The sequence below is a fragment of the Cyanistes caeruleus genome, chromosome 18 (genome assembly GCF_971803275.1).
Source record: "Cyanistes caeruleus chromosome 18, bCyaCae1.hap1.1, whole genome shotgun sequence".
NCBI lineage: Eukaryota > Metazoa > Chordata > Aves > Passeriformes > Paridae > Cyanistes > Cyanistes caeruleus.
In genome coordinates, this window is record NC_141718.1 from 4,771,258 (window position 1) to 4,792,728 (window position 21,471).

Genomic DNA, 21,471 nt, shown 5'->3' on the forward strand with positions numbered 1-21,471 from the left:
TTCATCCTCCTGACCCCAAACCTGAGAGCTCCTGCCCTGCATCTGCAGCTAAATAAACCAAGTAAATCATCCTGGCAGATAGATAATTAAATAATTATCAGCCACTTAATAACAAGGAGTGGGTGTTCAGAATTAGCATATTAGACAGTGTCTTTAAGGGCTAATTGTTGCATTACATCAGAGTTACTCATTCATTATTCTTGTCATTTCGGGTGATAATTTGCACTTTAGGAGACAGAGACAATTTTAGCAGGCAATTAGAGACATGTCAGGCTTGGCCTAGTGAGTTACTGTCACAATTATTGCATTTTTTCCGGTGTCCTCATTTGCAGGAGTGTATTTAAGGGCAGTCTGGTAATTTCATGGTGAGGCAAAACAGGCACCGGCACCGGGGGAAGCGGCAGGGACGGAACAAACCCCGATTTCACGGGGAGGGGCTTGGGGGGCTTGCAAAGGGACAAAATCTAAGGAAAAGGGTGTTTCTACATTGCTGATGGAAACCTTTTGCAACGCCCTGATTTGGGGTCCCCAGCTCCCTTTGGAACCCAATCCCACATGTCCCTCACTGCCACAGCTCTGTGCTCTGTCCTACCCAGGACACAGCACTAATGGGTGAATACATGGATTTTTTAGATTTTTTTACCCGAGTTTTGGCTGCTTTGGTTGCCTGGAGTGGCAGGGACTGGCACCTGCAGCAAACTCCAAGGAGAAAGGTATTCCCAGGGAACACGGAGCTCCTGCCCATCAGGGAGATGCCATCGCATCGCTGCTTTCTCAGAGAGGAAAAACACAAGGATGTGCCCCGTGCTGCTGAGCCTGACTGAGCCTGAGAGCACTGACAAGGCTTAAATATTCCTTAAACTACAGCTGAAGGGAAAAACTGGATCTGCAGCAGCTGCACCTTGGGATACATGCATTATAAGGGTATATACAGTCAAATAGAGTTAATTAAGCTAAAACCATAGTAAATCTGCCAGACCCATATTAACACTATAGTCAAAATAGTGGAAAATATAGTATTTTCCCTAATAAATCCTGCTCTGTTACAGATTTATGTTGGCATCTGCATAGTTACCAGAGTTTTACAATAATCATTGATCAATCAAAGTTTTATGACAAAACTATAATTTTCCTGTGTTTCTTTCTTACTTAGTTTCCTAGTTTGCTTAATTCCCAGAATGCAATCCAGTAAATCTTTGGGGCTGAGATATTAAGTAGATAATAAGAATGCCATATAAGATTTGCTTATATTTTAAACTGTCCTTGCAAATGATTTATAATTAGGGCCAAATCTAAGACAAAACATTATTAAAGTCAAAACCCTCCATAAATTACTGGAGTTTGCTTATGCCTGTAGTAATTTATTAGAGGTTTACTACAGTATTTCCTCTGGTGATATCCAAAGCTTTATGTGTCATAAATGGGAAATATGGGTTGGTAAAGCATACAGAAAACAGGACTGATCCCCAGTGACCCCCAGTGACAGACTCTGAGACACTGCCAAAAGCGTTTTGCAGCGGAAAAGAAACGGCACCAATAACCCAGCCAGGCCAAAGGCATCCTTGCTGTGGCAAATCCATTTTTGTATCCATGTAATCCATGTGCTTTGTAGGATTTTATAACTGAGCCTGCTTACAGGTGGAACAGAAGCTGTAGCTGGGTTCGTGGTTTTGGCACCCGTGGGGATGTGCCTGGTGGAGAGCAGGGCTGGCAGAGCCCAGGGAGGGCAGAGGGGCTTTGCCAGGTGGGCTTTGCTCACGTCAGGGGTTTGCTAAGCAGGGGTTTGCTCCCTGTCACCTGCTGTCACCTTTCTAGAAAGCACAGAGCCCCTCCTGTGGGCACGCTCACCACCAGAGCCGTGGCTGGGCACTGCCAGGTCGCTGCCTCCTCCAGCTGTGCCCGTCCCACTCTGCTCTTTCCATAGCTCCCATCTCACCCACGGAGCTGGGAATTCTGCTCAGAGGGGCTGGATCTTCCTGACTTGTCTCTGGGTATCTTCCAATGTGTTGGGCTGGCACAAGATGTTCCCAGTCAGTCCCATGCAGGCACCACTGATTTTTTTTGTCAGTGACTTTGCTGCAAGTGCAATTCTCTGTTTGCAGCTATAATTCTGTGATGGTCCCCATCGAGTGCTTCCCAAAATCCCAGCTGTGCTCCTGCCCCTGGAGCCCTGGGATGGGCAGGCTGGCAGCAGCGTGTGGGCAGCACTGGGGGAGTTGAGGGCACGTGAGGATGGAAATGAGATGTGGAGGGAGCAGAGCCAGGAGAGGAGTCCCTTCTCGTGTCATTAAAAACTCCTTCCTCATCCTTCACAGCAAACAGTGAAGAACAGAAATGAGACCCGAGGTCAATCTGATAGTCTGTTAAACTGAGAGAAACAGCAGAAAAGAAATGCAAGTAAAATTTAAAAGAATAAAAGAATAGAATAGAATAGAATAGAATAGAATAGAATAGAATAGAATAGAACAGAACAGAACAGAACGGAACAAAATAAAATAAAATAAAATAAAATAAAATAAAATAAAATAGAATAAAATAAAATAAAATAAAATAAAATAAAATAAAATAAAATAGAATAAAATAAAATAAAATAAAATAAAATAAAATAAAATAAAATAAAATAAAATAAAAATAAAAATAAAATAAAATAAAATAAAATAAAATAAAATAAAATAAAATAAAATAAAATAAAATAAAATAAAATAAAATAAAATAAAATAAAATAAAATAAAATAAAATAAAATAAAATAAAATAAAATAAAATAAAATAAAATAAAATAAAATAAAATAAAATGTAAGCAGACAAAGACAAGTGGCTGCAGAAGCTGCACTTCTGCATGCTCTGAGCATCCCAGCAGCTGCACGGCCTCTGCCTCTCCGCCTGTGATACCATCAGAGGCACTGATTGCATTGTAGGTTTGTTATCAGCCTCTCCCCATCCATCTCCCATGGATAATCCCTTTGCTCCCACATCAGGCAGTGCTGATCCCTGTCCTGCCCTGGTGCAGTGAGCCTGGACGCCCTGAGAGCCACCACGAGTGTCTCAAGCAAATCCCTCTCAGACCACAGCAGAGGCAGCAGCTCTGCAGGAATGTTCTTTCCCATTGAGAACAGCACCAGCACAGCCAAGGTTTGGCCTGAAAGGAATTTGTATTCCTGAAAATACTCATTTGTACCTTGACCAAAGGGTTCTGGGCTGGGTGTATCCATTACAGAATATTTGATGGCACCAGCTGCCCTGCCACACCTGCTGGCACCTGCTGCCAACGTGGGGGTGCTCACACAAAAATCCGAATTAAACGGCCACGAAAATGGGACAGGGCTGAATTAATCCACATTAAACTCCTCTGTGGACATTAAGTCAGGATTGAAATCCCGGTGCTAGGCTTTAGCTCACTTTAATGCCAAATAAAGTTTTCATTGCGGAGGAGGTTTAAAGAGGTCTTTAGCTAATTCACACCTTAAATTAATTCTAATTAAATTTCCTGGTAAAAACAGGACCCAGTGAAGCAGATCCTCTTATCTACATCTATTATTTTATTCGCAGCACCCAAAGACACCATAACCAAGGTCAACTCCCTGTGCCCTGCATGGCTGAAAACTCCCATTTCCCTGCTCCATGCCACATCCACATCCCATCCCCAGGACCCTGGAGGACCACACTCTGCTCCCGTGTGGCAGCCCCGTGTCCTTGTCCCCTCACTGGGCTCGGCACAATCCCAGTCCTCATCCATTTGTGGGGTGGAGCAGGGACAGGAGCCTCCCCTGCCACAGAGACGGATGCAGATTACGCCATTAATTTTTTATGTGAATTCAAAAAATTCCATGTTGACTCCATGACGCAAATGGGTATGAAAATCCTGGCGAGCGCACTCATTGTTACAGAAATCAAATGGCTCAACAGCCGCTAATGAGGCAGACAAGAAGCTTCACTCACCCTCTGAGGATTTGAAGGCAAGAAGAGAAGGAGCGCGTTGCATTATTCATGCGCCTTGTTTGAGTTTCAAATCCTAGGAAGTGGCAGCAAAGGGGGATTTGGGATGTGCCGGTGACCTGCTCTGCACGGGGAGGGGGCACGAAAAGTCCTGTCCCTTAACTGAGAGCTCCTTGCAAACGCGACTCCCACCCAGCCAGGGCCCCCTGCCCTGGGAAGCGCTCGGGAATGCCCCAGGGATGCGCCGGGATGGGGAGGATTCACCGGCAGCACCCACAGGAGCTGACCTCGCTGTAAACTGTTTAAAACACACCTCATCCTGCTGAAACAGAGGATTCTTGGAGCGGGAAAGGAAGAAAGGGAAAGCCTGGGAGAACAGTTGATCTGAGGAGGAGGTGTGCAGGCAGGTGCTGCACAAGGCAGGGATGAGGCGCACAGTGAAGCTGTTGACCAAGTATTAAGGACTAATAAACAGAGTCCCGGAGTTCTTCTGCATTTTGTAATTATGACTTGCCCATAAAACCCTCCTGACCAGCATTATCTCAGCCAGCTTTATGAGTGCTCACGAGGTTAATGCAGTGCTGTAAATCTGCAGCGGGTCACGGGAGTGAGAGCAGAGGAAGTGTTCGTAAATCTGGAGGAATTGCTCCGGTTTGTTTGTTTAATCAAATCCTGGCCCAGGAGGAGCTGCAGGTTCCTGTCACAGGGGCCATGTGCCTGGCAGGGACATGAGGGACTCTGTGTCCCTCTGTCCATCAGATGGATCCCGTTCTCTGCATCCAGAGCATCCTTTGAGTCTGGGTTCAGTATTTAAAACTCTGGCACTGTCCCCACCAGAGGTGCCCGTCCGTGCCACTCACCCTGGCAGTGCTGGGAGCACTGGAACCGTGGCTGAGCACAGCCAATACAGAGTTAAACTCCCTCCTCACAGCTCTCCGGGTCAGCCTATATTTGCTTGGATTTTACATTGGAATTTGAAATCCACAGCTACAAGGAAACATTTATTTTCTTGCCCTTCAATGATCAAACAAGTGGCGCCGAGGCACAAGGAAGCGGAGTTTCCATTAGGAGAGCTGTTTTCTTTTTGCTGTAAAATATCAAATATTTTGACATTTCCATCAGGCTTTTCTTTGTATCAAAGCTGCAATGGCAGAACAATCTCAAGGCATTTAGACTTCAGAGGTTTGTGCGTTTCTGAGCATTCCCTCCTTTACAAGGGGACACTTCTGAAGGGACGTGTGATTTCTCTCTCAGACACCAAAGGGAAGGTAATAAAAACAAGAGCCGTGGGAGGGCTCCGGGGAAGGGGCTGTGGGCGGGCGGAGCTCTGAGCTGATCCCCTTCAGGAGCCGCAGGGTACCGGAGCGTTCGGGACATCATCATCCTCATCATCATCATCCTCATCATCACCATCACCATCACCACCCACCCCGTGGTGGCCGCAGGATGGAAGAGCGAGGGTGTCACTGAGGATCCATCTCACCAAAGTGTCTGGAGAGGGAAAGCAGCCGCTTCTCTCCTTGGCAAAGCTCCTGCCCAGCTCCCGTCCCAGCCTGGCGGGGCACAGATCCATTTCTTCAGAGTCACAGAACCGTTAAGGCTGAAAAAGACACCAAGTGCTCCCATACCAATGTCTTGAGGGGCCAACTTCCCTCGTTTGAGCATCTCCAGGGACTGTGACTCCATCCCTGTTTGTGGGGTGTCAGAGCAGAGCCACCCCCAAATGCTGGCTGGGGGGGACCCTGTGTGTCCCTGCTGCCCCCAGCTGGGTCCTCTGGGCTGTGTGACTAACACACAAAAAAGCAATACGAATATTTTATATAATTTAGATATATTTATCTACACAGGTCCGAGTGGTCAGCAGGAGCCAATTCCCAGGGGTGACCACGCTGACATCGGTCCCACAAGGACTGGGAGCAAAGACGGAGCGAATCCTGCAGCCCCTGCAGGCAAGGTTCCATGTGCTCCTCGACTTCCAGAGTAAAACTGCTTTCAAGCTGCTGTTCATCTCACTCTGATAACAATCTGCTTCATTTCTTGAGTCAAAGTAATTAGAGTGTAATTATTTTTATTTATTTATATTTTTTTTTAGTAACAGGTGCTATAATTGCTGCAGAGGAGCTGGGGGGAATCCTGCTCCTGCACTTCCAGCCTTCCCTCTCTGCTCGCTGCCTTCACCCTCCTCTCCCTCCCAGTCCCCTGCCAGTTCTCTGAGCTTTTGGACTTCTTTTCTCTCGCCTGTTTGTGCCTGTCTTCTGTCTCTCCTTTTCTGTTTGTTTTCTCTAGACATCAATTTTTCACGCTGGAGAGCTGAGGATAATTAATTAATGATTCATAGGAATGCTCTGGCTATAATATAATGAGGGGATGGTTCATAACCTGTTGCGGAGGCAGTTATCAGTAATTTCAGAATAATTAAGAGATGGTTTTAGCACATTTCAAAAGCCCTTTTAGAATCAAGGAGATGGAGGAATTTATTTCTCTCGAAGCACTCAGGGACACCCCTGGGTGGCACAGGCAGCGTTTCCAAGCTCCTCTCTGGGCTGGAGAGGATCCCATCCTGGGGACCCTCCTGCTTCAAGTCCAAACTCCTTCACTCCCACATCTTCCCCACCCAAGCCGAGCAGATTTTTTTTTCCCTTTTTCCCTTTTTTTCCCCTTTTTATTTTTATTTTTAGTACCACAGGGTGCTACAACCAACCTTCCTATTAGAGGCTAGCTATTTTCAGAGCCTTAATGATAGATTAAATACCAAATACCTTAGCATTTGAAAAATGACATTTATTATACAGCGTTGTAAATAGAGGGAAAAATGACAATAGAACACAGTGTAGATCTTACATAAACTGCACCAGCTCTGTGTAATGACTATGATAATGTCAGTGCTAACAAGCAGATAATTGGCATCACTGAGATAATTTTTGGCACCTTATGCAGAGGGGAAACTGCTCTGCATAATTATTTTACCTAGGAATATTCTTCATTTAACAGGTCCATTTGCATAACGGTTGGAACTTTTTAAGCCGTAAAGGGTGTTTAACATGTTGATTTGTTTTATCCACAAAACAATTGTTTATTCATGAGAACTGGCACCTGAGGACTTTTCTAATGAGGCCACAGTGACCCAGTTGGAAGCACCAGCCTTTTATTGGATTTATGGGTCCAGGTGGAAGCAGGATTAGCCGACCCCTCACAAACACCTCCCAGGCTTTTATAGATGCTGTAATACTGAGTCATTCTCTGTAGTAAAACTTTATCTCTTCAGCGACAGAAGTTGATCACTCCAGTGTTTCCCTGCTGGTGCAGGCACTGCCCTGGGGCTGCAGCTCCCTGAGTGCCAGGGTGGTGACACAAAACCAGGAGAATCCTCCTCAAGCTCCCAAATCCCAGCAAAGTGCACATCTCTGCCTGTGTGATAAAACACAGAGGAGGGGGTGAAGCATCCCAAAGCTGATGCAGGAATTGCACTGGGATCGGGTGAGGATTGGCAGAGCAGAGTTCAGTGCTGCTCTCAGATCTCAGTGCTGCCCCAGGTCTCAGCACAAGCAGCCCTGACAGGTCAGGCTGAGGAGCTCTTAGGGTCAGCCAACAACCCTGCAAGGCAGTGTCAGGTGGTCTGGAAAAGGAAAAGCTGTTGGACACCATCCTTGGATTTCCATGGCAGGCAGATCCCTGGCCAAAGTCCAGGTGTGTTCAGGCTCCAAGGCTCAGAGCATCCCACATCCATCTGCCCTGGCTGGAGGGAGCCTCCCGTCCTTGCCAGATCTGAACCGACCAGAGAGCTGTTTGTCCCATCCCAAGAACGTTTCCAAAGCAAGGAATGACCTCTGGCTGTCTCTGGGTGTTCTGTACCCAAACCTCGGTGTGTTCATCCCTCGGCAGCTCTGCCATGGAGAAGTTCCAATTCCCCCCAGCTTACACAGATGCTCCCTTGGCTCCCCAGCTCTGTTTCTGTACGTGCTGGCAATCCATTCCCATAGCTAGAGCAGCACCAGCCTCTCTCTGACAAACACTTAACGTCCCTCAAAGCCCTCGTGACCTCCTGAGAGAGCACCAAGTGCTGCTGAGCCTTGGGGTGGTGATTTCTACTGGAGAATCCAGCAGGGCTGGGTGTGCCAGGGATGGACCTGTCCCTGCTCCGGGGTCTGGCACACGAGGGTGACCTGGGCACTGGAGCAGCAGGAGCAGGCAGCAGGAAGGGTGGGGGATGTAGGATTTGTGCCAGAGGCAGGGCTGTGTTGTCATGGGAGCCTCGCTCCCCCGCCTGTGCACATCTCCCCTGACCTTGGTCAAGTCATTTAATGCCTCTGCTGCTCAGAGCAGGTACCTGGCTCTTCCTCACACAGCCACGCTCTGACCTGGGCTAGGAGGAGCCTCCCAAAGCCCAGTGGGGAGCCTTTGCCTTTGGAGAGTCCAAACCTGAAATTCCCCACCCATGCAGCTTGCAAGAGACCAGCTGCTGCCCCTAAACATCCTCTCCCACAGCCTTTCATCTGCTCCACCTCAGGAAAAACTATTCAGTTTGCTAAAAGTTATCCTCTGAACCTGCAAAATATTAATTTCCCTGTGAAACAGTCAGTGGTGTGACTCATTTGATCACCTATTAGGCTTGTCCAGATGTGTGCAGGTATATTTCCAGATGTGTGCAGGCACAGCTGTCTCTGCCCCTCTGCAAACTCAGGAGCCTGCAATTTTCAGCTCAGCCAACTGTTTTAAGGTTAAATCCCATTCTTTCCCAAACAAGGCTGTTGGCTTCAGAGAAGGGAGGTCTGTGACGTTTGCCAGTGAGATGTTAAACTTCTGCCTGTGTTTTGATGAGGTGTCCCTGAGCTTCACTCTGGCACGTTTGCTGGGAGGAATAGCCTGTACCAGGGCGAGGGACACGGAGCCAATCCATCACACTCTGGGGCTTTCAAGGCCATCTCCCTGGCCTCTAATGCTCTGCAAAATGGTTCATTCTCTGCTGGTTTATAAACTTGATGTGCAGCCTGCCAGCTCCCACCCAGAGCCTGGAGCAATCCTTGCCCTTGCAAGCATGCCAGCCCCAGTTTGTGCCAGCAAAAAACGTGGGCATTTCTAATGGTTTCAGCTCATCTGCTGCATTAAAAAGTCCTACACACCCGTGTTAAATCAGCATCCTCACCTTCCCAGAGAGAGGTGCCCAGCCTTCCAGGGATCAGCAATGCTGTCCCTCACTGAAGGACCGCAATTACAGCCTCCCAGTCCGCCCACGAGCTCAACACCCCTTTCTTTATGGCTCTGCCAGCCCATCTGTCTCAGAGCCCGAGACCACACTCACTCCTGTTGGGATTTTCTCCTTTCCAATTCCCAAGGCAGCTCTCGTTCAGTGGGGAGATTTATTACTCCCCCTCGGTGCTCCCTGGCTCCGTGCCACGGCAGCTCGGGCAATATTCCAACAGCCAGGAGCTGCAGTCCTGGGCTGGCACATGGGCACTGAGCTGGCTTTGGTGTCACAGCTGTTGATCAGAACCAAATCTCTGCTCCTTGCCCTGGTGAGTGTCTCAGGGGGTGTCACAGCTGTGTCAAAGTACAGGGAGGAGGGCTTTAAATTCCCCTCCCTAGCCTGAGGATGGTGTGGAAATGTTGGGTGTGAGAGCGGTGAAAGCAAAACTCACCCTGGCACTGAGCCATGTCCCTGCCAGGTCTGTGACAATGCCCTGAGTGTGTCAGTGCCGTGAGAGACACAGCACCCTGGTGTGGTATCACAGATGCTCTGTGGAATCCCCAGCTCCAGAGGGGCAGCTGGAAGGTCTGAGCACCAGGTGGGGATGGAGCTCATGGAGAGAAAGCCTGGGGTTCTTCAGCTGGCTGAGGAGAGGGGGAGAGGGGCAAACTTGGCAAAATACTGTGGGTGCAGGAGCCTGCCATGGCACAGGAACCCAGGCTGGGCAGGGAAGCAGTCCTGGCCATGGAGTCACAGGCGAGAACCACGGGCTCTGGCTGTGTTCCTTGTCCAGCTGATGGAGCCCATCTCGATTCAAGATGCTGAGGACATTATTGATCTAAACAAGTTGTCAGTGAAGGAAAAGTTGTAATTGCTGCTGTAGTTGCATTGTAACACACCAGCCCCGAAGGGAAATTAAAGTTTGGAGCTAATAGGGTTGTATGATCCTTCAACCTTTGATGTATTGAATCTGGAGCAGCCCCTGGAATACTGATTTGATGCACAAAGGAGCATTTTTAACAGCGGCTGCACCTCCAGGTCCTCAGATCCAATTCTCCCTTCAATACTACTGCAAGGCAAGAGAATGGCTCACAGTGCATCTTCCCCCTCTGCCCTCGGGCCTCTTCCTTCAGCTCCCACGGTTCTGTGTGTCCCTGGCTTTTGCACACAGGAATAAAACTCGCAGGAACGATGGCTGGGACAAGGCAGCCTTGCCTGTGTGTGTGGGAAAGAGCTTATGGCAGGGTTCCTCGGATTCCAGCTTGTGCCTGCCGCTGCACCTCCATCCAGGGAATGTTCTGCAGCAGGAGCACCAGTCCTGAGCTCAGTGCTGGCTGAGGGTGCAAGTCCCAGTGTCCTGCCCAGCCAGGATTTCTTAAAGAGGGAATTGCGGATATTTCTGAGCAGAACTGCAGCTCCCCATTAATCACCTGCAATTAGAAAGCAGGGATCTGCCAAACAGCCACTCCCCAAAGGTTGCTAATCAGGGAAGTTAATAGTCCTCAGGTTCTGGTTTGGGAAGTGTCTGGGGCTGGGAGCCCAGGGCTGGACTGTGCATTCCCAGCATGTCCCAGAGCAGAGGCTGGGGCTGTGCCCCTAAAAACTCCCTGTGACCCCACAGCCTCACACTGAGTCCCTGCTTTCACCACCTCCCATTCCCACAGTGATGGATCTGACCATGCCTTCACACACTTTAATTCCATGTGATGAAGACGCCCTCTCTAATTGTTTCAGTTAATTAGCGCTTTGATGATGCCACAGGTTCCATGGAAGGAGCAAACCACAAGGATGTGCTGCTGTCCCTCCCCACCACTGCCATGGCAGAGGGGACCCCAATCCTCTGCCATGTCCCTGCCGTGTCCCTGCCATGGCAGAAGGGACCCTGCCCTGCCACTGTGTCCCCCCTGTGGCAGAGAGGACCCCACTGCTCTGCTGTGTCCCCACTGTGGCAGAGGGGACCCCACTTCATTGCTGCCCAGCAGGGCAGAGATGTGCCCTGGCTCCTAAATCCCTGCTGAGGCCAGCAGGCAATTTAGACCTGAGTGCAGCAACTAATTAAATCAATATGAGCTAATGAACAGCAATTAGAGGTCCAGCTAGGCACATCTTCTCTGGTAAATACTGCTTCTCTCCCAACGGGAAGCTCTTTTTTAATAATCTGTTTGTGTTTCATTTCCAGGAGCTGTAATTCCCCAAAGAAGCAATTTGGGAAAGTGATTTGTTTGTCTGTATAATTGCCAAAGCACTTCGTTAGGCTTGTTTGTTTTTCCTTGCTCCTGCTGCTCCCTGGAAGAGACAGTGCTGGCAGGAAGGAAGGAAGGAAGGAAGGAAGGAAGGAAGGAAGGAAGGAAGGAAGGAAGGAAGGAAGGAAGGAAGGAAGGAAGGAAGGAAGGAAGGAAGGAAGGAAGGAAGGAAGGAAGGAAGGAAGGAAGGAAGGAAGGAAGGAAGGAAGGAAGGAAGGAAGGAAGGAAGGAAGGAAGGAAGGAAGGAAGGAAGGAAGGAAGGAAGGAAGGAAGGAAGGAAGGAAGGAAGGAAGGAAGGAAGGAAGGAAGGAAGGAAGGAAGGAAGGAAGGAAGGAAGGAAGGAAGGAAGGAAGGAAGGAAGGAAGGAAGGAAGGAAGGAAGGAAGGAAGGAAGGAAGGAAGGAAGGAAGGAAGGAAGGAAGGAAGGAAGGAAGGAAGGAAGGAAGGAAGGAAGGAAGGAAGGAAGGAAGGAAGGAAGGAAGGAAGGAAGGAAGGAAGGAAGGAAGGAAGGAAGGAAGGAAGGAAGGAAGGAAGGAAGGAAGGAAGGAAGGAAGGAAGGAAGGAAGGAAGGAAGGGAGGAAGGAAGGGAGGGAGGAAGGGAGGGAGGAAGGGAGGGAGGGAGGGAGGGAGGGAGGGAGGGAGGGAGGGAGGGAGGGAGGGATCTCCTTTAGGAGAAGTTCTTCCAGCCCTTCATCCCTGCCCATCCCCAATCCTGCAGTTCTGCTCGGCCTGTTCTCCATGGGGATCAGGACACTGCCAGGCTGGGCTCAGCTCCGGGGTGTTGGGATATTTCCAGCACTATTTTCTCCTGCATTCCCTGACCTGTTGCTTTCTCCTCAGTTCCCGCTCATTGCCCAGAAGTTTTCCATGAGCTGTCCACAGTAACAGCCAGGGATTTTTCCCAACTTCCTGGGTCTCTTTTTCAGCTCCTGCATTCCTTCCATTCAGCATTGCAGCAACCCAGCCAGGACTCACCTCGCCTGCCCCAGGCTGCCACACACGTGAGAAGGGCTCCTGCAACTCCCCCTGCGAATGCTCCTCACCACTCACTCATATGAAATCACAATAACCTTTCAAATTAAACCCTGCACCTTGTTTATTACCAGTTAAATGCTTCCCTGAGCCTCTGAGCTAGAGCAGGCTATGGGACAATGGCAACACGCTCCCATAATTGGATATCTATTGCTTGTTTAGTGGGCAGCAATTAGACCACAAACGGGTTATGGGCTGGCATGGATTAAATATGACTTTCCACACTTCCTGCAGGGATTAGTTAGTGTTTAATTCAGCTGTGCTCAAGCTCCAGGCTTTGGAGGCCATGGCAGCCCCGTGCCCTGTCTGTTGGGAGCACTGGAGGAAGGGAAGGAGGAGGATGTTGGGCACTGCCAAATCCAGAGCTTTGCTTTCCCTCTTTGTCCCTTTTCAGCTGAGCTGCTGCTCTGTCTCCGTTCCCCATCTCACCCCCTGGAGCTCCTGGTGATTTCCTCATGGCTTTGAGCAAAGACAGACATATTTTGATAAATGGAGATTATCTGAAATCATCTCTCTCGGAGTGAGCGGTTGCTGTATGGAACTTAACTATAAATTAATTAATAGCAGCAAATTTACAACACATAGTAGCGGGAGAAAGGGGTAGGAGAGATGATTTGTAAGCAGGCAGAAAACCTGGAAGACACAAAGCCAAGTAGAAGTCACTCTCCCAACAAATCTCTCTCAGCACTGGAGCGCTGAACTCACCCCTGGGCTCAAGCTCAGTTCCACAGTCCCACTTCCATCCCTCAGCTTGGGGCACACAGCTCCCAAATGACCAAATTTCAGCTTCTGAAATATCAAATCACAACCTCTTTTGGTCTCTCCAGTTTCAGTGCTCCTGGAGCAAGGAGCTGGGTGACAAAGGGGGCTTAGGCAGAAACCAAAGGGGCAAGTTAGAATAATTTTATTTCATATAATAATATAATAATATATTACAGATATAAATTTATGATTATGATTATTGTTATTCAGCCCAGAGAAATGGACATTTTCTCTGGCCATGGCTCTGGGGCTGGCTGCTCCATGGCTACTGCACATCCCATCCCACAGGTGACCTGCTGGGAGTGCCATGGGCAGCCCAAGCTCTCGTGGTGAGAGGAGAGAGTTTAATTCCAGATGCCACCTGTAATTCCAGCAGGGAATGCTGCCAGAGCCTGTCCTCAGCAAACAGGGAATGATTCCCGATCGATGCTCCCACCCAGGTGTTTGAAAAGCAGTTGCTTTCTTGTCAAAACTTCCACAGCAGCTGTGTGGCAAAGACTTTTACTTTTGCTTACAAAACAGCACCGGGATTTCTCCAGGGAGGCAATGGATTCAGAATTTGTAAAGCTGCTTTCACCAGCACTCAAGCCTGAAAGAGAAGTTGAGATAAACATTTGCATTTTTATTTTGCTACTGCTGCTCCCAAGTGGAGCTTCACCAACACAGGGATGGCCCCTGTTTGTACCTGGTGGCTTTTCTGGGGGAATTGCACATCATTTATAAATGCAGGAATTCAAGCCATCTCCAGAGAAGCTGTTGGCATCAGCAGGGCTGAGCTGATGGACTTTGGTGGGGATTTCTAATTGAAATTCCGTTAGGATAAACAAATTAGGATTTACAGTTGGACTTTGTGATATCAAAGGTCTTTCCCAACCTCAAATATTCTGTAATTCTGTGTAATTCCACCAGCACCAGGGCTGGTGGCTGGGCCCTGTTGGCCAACAGGACCTCAGGGGGTTCTTGAGAGAAACCATCGAATCCCTCCAATGCCAGATGTTTCCTGCAAAAGCACTTTTTACATCCACATCAAAACACCCCATGGGACTGCCTCAGCTTGATGAGTTTTTCAATGAAATAACCCGAGATCAAAACCGATCCATTTTGACTTTCTCCACTCTCTTAAACATTTCAAAGATAGTAATGAATCGCAGGATATTTCTTTATTTCCTCTGGTTTATTATAGCGCTTTAACAGCTGTCAGATCGTGTCATTCTAATAAGGTTGTTTCAGTGTTTATGAATTGGAACGTTTCTCCAGGATTTCCATTCTGGGAAATACAGATTTCCATCTCGGAGAGCTCACTCCTGGGGAGAGATAAAAGATTTCCAGTACTGAACTCCCTCCTGGGAAAGCACCTTCTTTTCCAAACAGGTCAAAGTCGACATGGAGAGCTCCCAGTTTTACCCCAAAAGTCACCCCCAGAGTATTGAATGCTCATTTTGTGCCACTCACAGCTTGAACACAGAGGACAAACCTGCCCTGAAGGTAAAAACCCTCCCCAAATTAAGTCCTCCATGACAATTTGTGCTGTCTCTCCCTAAATGCAAAGGGAAAATAAATCTCTTTTCCAGAAAGACTTTCCCATTCCAAACTCCTCACCTTTGCTGGAGACAACGCCTGGGTTTTGACAACTTTTAAACATTCCTGTTGGAATTGTTCAGGTTTGGTTTTGTTGGTTTTTTTTGGGGGGGGGCTTGGGTTTGTTTTTTTGTTGTTGTTATGGAACATCACAAATTAGCTGTCATTCTTTTTTCAAGGCTACTGAATGGGTAAAATAATGTTTGTCTGATTTGGGAGAGCAGTAGTTTATGCAATTATGAAATAACACATCAAAAACAACCAGTCCTTCCCTCACACCTGCATAATTCATTGCTCATGGGTAAGACCTCCTGGCTGCAAACAACATAAAGTTAAGTTTACATTTTATTCTTTAATTAAAAATTTAGAAGTTTAAAGGGAGTTTTTAAACCATACAACCATTAAAAATCTGGAGACAAGGTATTAAAAAAATGCAAACCAGGGACAGAAATAAAACAAACCACTGATTGCTGGGGAGGATGGGGAGGAACCACCGAGACAAACCCACAGAGCCCCTGGCAACCAACGCTCCTGAGGTGCTTTCTGTGCAAACACACCTGTAAATCAGGCTGAAATATTGGAATATTGGAACTGAGGCAGCTCTGTGGTGAGAAATCACCCTCTCCCCCAGCTCCTCCACCCCAAGGGTCTCCCCTCAGCTCTTGGGGTGGCTCCCAAAGATGCCGAGCAGCAAAGGTGGCACTGAGGGAACGAGCAAGGCCACGGCAGAGGAGGCCGAGTGGGAAACGTGGGCCCCGCTGCCTAATGGGACTTATCAATTATTATCTCAGCCCATATTTCTTTGAGGGGTGATTGTTTCACAGAGCCTGACATCTCATACAGCTTTAAATTACTCACAAGCAGGACGCCTTACAAGATAGCAGTAAAATCAGGAGAGGATTGGGCAATGTAATTATAGTATGGAAATGATGTTGATCGCTCAAGCAGGAACAGACCTTGAGTTGGTGCTGATGCCGCCCTGCTCCAGCAGAGCCTGGGGGACACCAAGCCTCGTTAGGGGGCTGCAAATGAGGCCACAAGGTTGGTGACACCAGGGACAGAGCACAGCAGGATCAGGAGGCTGGAGGAGAGCAGGGCTGTGACGCTCCAGAGCTGGGCTCTTGCTGTGTGGGTGCAACTCCCCTTAGGCTGAGGATTAGGGAGGCACAGCCTCAGTTCCTGCCTTGGTGAGACGCTCAGAGATGCTGCTCAGAGCCTTTTCCAAGGGGCAGTTTCCCTTGTAAACCAGTAAAGGAAGTTTATGCTGGTTCTTCTCTTTTTCTTATTATAAAAAAGAGGGCTTTCCAAGAAAAAAAACCCTAACAGACAGTGGACATTTTCCTGTTCTAAATCTGGGAAGAATTGAGAAAAGGGTGAAAAAAAAAGATAGAAAAGACTGTGAAAGCTATTTTCAGTCTGCCAGTGTGGAAGTGGGCAGGATCAGAATGAACTGGGCACAGAGCAGCCCTGGCAGCTGGGCTTCCACAGAAGGGAAGAGGCAGCTCTTTTAATTACTGCTCCCACACAGCTCCTTTCTGCTGCAGACCAGTGGTTTGTGGCCACTTCACCTGAGACAGCACTGCCCACCCCCATTCACCTGCTTTGGGGGCAGGAGGAGCCCCACAATGAGGAAACTCCACATCCCTGTCAGGGAGTCACAGGCAGCGGATGAAAACCCCCTTGGCATCCTGCACACAGCGCTCAGGTCCCCCTGTGAGCCCCAGGTGTGCTCCCAGTGCTGCAGGGAGCCACCTGCCAGCCTCGGAACCTGCTACCTGGATCAGGATGCTGCTGGGAGCAGCGGGACGATGGGAGCCTGGCTGGATATTTGCTGGTGACAACCAGCAAGACTGTAGGAGAGAAAATGAATGTCCCTGAGGACAGTCACACAGCAGTGCCTTCGCCTTCAAAGGCAGAGCCTGGTGGGAGGGCTGGGCAGGGAGCAGTAGCCCATGGGCACAGCTGACAGGACTATCAATTTGATGTTTTTAAATGCTGTTTCCAGAGGAGCTGAACAGGAAGGGCAGAAATCATGACTTGCCTTTCTTTTTTTTTTTTTTTTTTTTTTTTTAATTAAAAGCCCTGCTTTCTCCCACTCCTTAGAGGTGATGCTCTGTCAGGTTTAACAAGCCGCTGTCAATCCGTCCCCAGCTGGTGCCGGGAGGAGCAGAGGGAGCAGGGCACACCCTGCAGGCCCCATCCTGGGAGAAAAGCACCTGGCAGAGCATCACTGAGGGGGAACTGGTTCTTGTGGCTGCCTCTCCTTCAGATCCCTCCTCCAGGAGCACCCAGGGGTGGCTGGGTCAGTGGAGGAGCTGCTGCGAGCCCCCACCACTGGGCATCCCTCCCAGCCCCAGAATCGCCCACCCCAGAGCCTTGTGAAGGCAAATATTCGGCCCCTCCGGCTCCAGCTGCCCCTGGGAGCCAGAGCCCTCCTCGGAGCAGTAAAACCCTGTCTGTGTGAGTGCTGAAATGATCCCGGATAATGAGGTTAATTAAAATGTTCCTGTAAGCCCAGAGGCGCCGGGGAAGATCGGGATCAGCCTGTCCCCACCGGCTGTGAGATGTGCGCCGGGAGCAGGGATTGTCCAAAGGTTGCGAGGTGCAGGTGTGCTCCGGGCCATGCCAGGAGAGTGTAAATCAGTGTTTAGAAAAAGCCTTTTAAGGATGCCTGAGGAATAAAAGGGGATGTGTGGCTCTCCCTCAGCTTCCCACTCCACCGATTCCAGCCCAGCGGTGCTGACAAATTGCCGTCCTCATCTGGCGGTCCCAGAAGCACCTTAAAAAGCAGAAGAATTCTGGACGCCAGGGCCGGGCTGGAGGAGAGCCAGCAGCCAAGGAGGCAGCTGAGAAGGATGGTCAGCAGAGCACAGGCAATAAGGTTGATGTGCCTCAGCCGCCAGCCGTGGAGAAGCCCCGCTCCTGAAACGCATCCAAAACAAGCATCACATTTGGGCTGATGTCACTGCCGACCATTAGCGTTGTAATTACAGTGAAAGCTTTTGGTTGTAATCTCCAAAGGGTCATTGATGCAACCCAACCGCACCAATAAAGGTCTCATTAGTCTTATTTAAAACTATTTTTCGGAGCTGCAGAATTCTGATAGTCTTTTCCTTACAATAACGTTATTTTCTTCTCCCTGCCCCAGCCACGCTGACAGCAGCCCTTTCTCCTCCACTTCCCAGCATTCCACTTGGGAAGATGCATTTCCAGCAGAGGAAGGGCCCTGGGAGCCCACGTTGGAGGCTGAGTCTGGATCCCAGCCCCTGGTCACTACAGGAGCTCAGGAGGCAGCTCCCACTCCTGGTTGTCAGCAAACCTCATCAGGGTCCTGGGAATGCAGGGAGGTGGAAAAGCAGCTGGACACATGGACATGAGTTTGCTGATCCGATGTCAGCAGCGCAGGAGAAGGCAGAACCTTCTCCTTCTTCTTGTCCCCTGTGCAGGGGCTGCAGGGAAAGCTGGGTCAGGTGCTGCTCCGTGTCCCACTGACCTCATTTTGACGGAAAGGGAGAACCTGCTCTATTGGCAGAATATTCATGGCTGTCCAGAGCCTCAGACCACCAGGAGGAGATCAGAAACCAGAACCCTGTTGACAAATTGCAGGCCTGGCCCAAAAGAATGCAGAGCAAAACTCATGGGAAACAACTGCAGGTGGTGCAGCTCAGCTGGAGCACCCAGCAGGGTGGGAAGGCCAAGTCTTGTGCTCCCACGACAGCCGTGGTGACACCTGCAGGGCAGATGAAGGGACTTGCCCACCCTCAGCACCAGCTGGACCTCTCTTGGATGAACCGTGTAGGTTTTGCACAAAAAAAAATCCCTTTCCAGGGGCTAAGGAGTGTTTTGGGTCAGGGTTAGATTCAGGTCCCATCAGGTTTGAATGCCTAGAAAGACTGGAGAGGGGACTGGGGACAGAGGGGGGAAGGAAGGAAGTTTCTCCCCATCAAACCAAAACCAAAGAGCGATGCCGCTTGTGCCACAGGCCCGGGATGCTCCCAACCCACTGTCAGCATCCCAGCAGGGACAGCCAGGGGCAGGAGCCCAGGAAAGCACTGCCTGGCCAGCTGCCCTCTGCCTCTGGCACAAGGAGCACACCAAGGTGGGAGCTCCACAAAGAAAACCCAGAAAACCCATCCTACAAGCAGGAGCTGCTCCCCAGGACGTGCCTCAGTCCCACACCCCCTCCCAGCACATCATCTGTAGCTGTTCCTCATGCAGGCAACTGCTTTAATCAGAGAAGAAAAACCCTCAGAACACAGGATTCAAATCCACCAGGAAAGGTGACAGATTCTCCTGCTCTTCAAAGGGGCTCTTTAAATATTAAAAATAGCATTGTTGTTTTAGTAACGTTAATTTAAATGATGCACACATGACACCTCCGATCACCCCGGCGTGCTCAGACACGGCGCTTCTGGAGGCACAGCCAGGCAGGAGCTCCTCTGTTCTGGTTTGTCCTGTGACAGAAAAAAGGAACAAATTCTGTGCACAGGAGAGGAGGAGGAGGAGGTGTTCTGAATGCCCAAGGTGTTCTGAGACTCCAGCCTGGGACGTCAAGCTGAAGAGGCCCAGGACAACTCTTTCCTTCCTAAAGCTGGGCTCCCAGACCAGCCTGGCTAAACATTCATTCCTGCAAGACAGAGCTGAAGTAGGTGAAACACAAAGAGTCACCTAAACACACACCCTGACCTTTCCTGGTTCTCCCTACCACAGCTCAGCCCGTGCTGAGTCCATGCCTGGCTGTCTCCTTCCCTTGCTCCACTGCTCTTCCAGTTTTGCATATTCATGATCCAGTGGGGCCCCTATTTTCAGGTCTTGCTGGTGGCTAAAATGAAACAACGTCTTCAGAGACATCTGTGAGTTAGAGAGATCTCAAAATAGGTTATTCTCCTGCCTCCTGGACCAAGGGAACCTGTGTTACTCAGGTGCTCCAAGCTGAGGCTGAACTTGGGGGGTTGGATTGGTCACCAAGGCCATTGAGCAGGAGCACCTGGAATCTTCATCCACCACAGGTTCTTGTGAACCAAAAGAGTTTTTCCTTGCTCTCTGCTTCAAAGGGTCTTTGCAGAGCCAAGGAGATCAGGTTCCACCTGCAGAGCTGGCACATTCCTTTTATTTTCATCCTCCTCTGAAGGGATGAAGAGCCACTTGTGACACCTTGTACTCCAGCACCACTTGTTCTAGCGAGAGGACCGAGCTCCAGGCAGCTGGAAACACCCCCCAAGAGCTTCACCTTCTGCTGGGGACCCAACCAAGGGCAAAGGGAGGAAGCACATGATTGTAAAATAATGGAATTCATCTGCAACATGACCTTCTTTAATGATGGATGGCCTGTTTGTACGGATCATCAGTGGAAAGCCTTCGCTCTGATGCATCACCTGCAGCTGCAATGAATTGAGGGGCAAACCTGACGTCCTTGCCCAGGTTCTGGGGGCTGTGCAGTGCCTGCAGGGACAGCCCAGGCTCTGGCAACCAAGACACTTCACCTGCAGGAAATGAGCCCCAATTGGATTGGAAATTTGGGCTGTCAAGGGCAGTGGTTCATCAGGATGAGGTTCAGGTTCTCGTGTTCACGTGGCCCAGAATGAAGTCGTGCATCTCATTAGGATTTGCTTCAAACCAGACCTTGCCAGAGCACGGAGCTGCAAATAATTTGAGTCTCAGTGCTGGCTGTGTGCCTGGCTCTGAGTCATACATTGCTGAAGGAATTGTTGTAATCTGCAAATTATTTTCCTGTATTAATTCATTCTGGTGAAATAAACCCATTTCAAATTGCTATCAGCCTAAAACTGCCTATGCTGGGGTCGAGCATTGCTTTCTGCCCTCAGTGTCAGTGTGTGACAGCTTCTGCTGCTCAGCTGTGAGGGATCTGCTCTCTGTGCTCAGGATCTCACCATGGCCAAAGGAATTTCTTTTCTCAAAATTTTTAATTTTTAAACTGTGATCATTCTATTGGCCAGAAGAAAGGAGGACCTGGAGTAGCTGTTTCTGTGTTCTGAGCGGCTCAGAGGCAGCAGAACAGGCAAAGAACTCACCTGGGCTCCCCTGTCCTGGCAGACAAGAGTGGAAATATCACAGACTCCTGATTGTTCCCTTCATCGCTCTCTTGTGGCCTTGGAGCAGCTCTGAGGTCTTCAGAAAGCTGGAGCTGCCTTTCAGCAGGGATCACAAGCTATGGAACACCAGGGGAAGAAGTTCTCTGATGCTCCTGGGTGCAGAGCTGGCTCATCCTCAGCAGGGAATGCAGCCCTGGAGCTCCTCGAGGCCTGTGTGTGTCTGAGGGACTCAGCAGGGCAGGCCAGGGCAGGAGGAAGATGAGAACTCAGAGAAAACCCCTTTTTCCTTCCACACAGCTTGAACTGGTAACGAAAGGATAGAAGGTGCATGCTGCTTTGTCCCAGCTCCTGCCTTTCCTAGGCAGGGAGGTTTGGATTATGCATTCCGAGGCGTTACAAGGTCCACTGGCTTGGAACAAGAAGTCTGCCAAAACATTCAGCCTGGGAAGGGGGAGCTGAGGAGGAGAGGGCTGGAGTTGCTGCTGCTGCTGCAGGCACAGAGAATATTAACTCTGCTCTGTGGGATATGCCAGCATCTCCAGCTGAGATGATGGAGGATGTGGAAACCCTGTTCCCCAAAAATTCCTTTGGATCTGATCTCCTTTTTCCAGGCCCTCTTTCTGATGGAAACTCGAGGAAGAAAAACCTAGGCATGGCAATTTGGTTTCTTGGATCACAAGGGTGC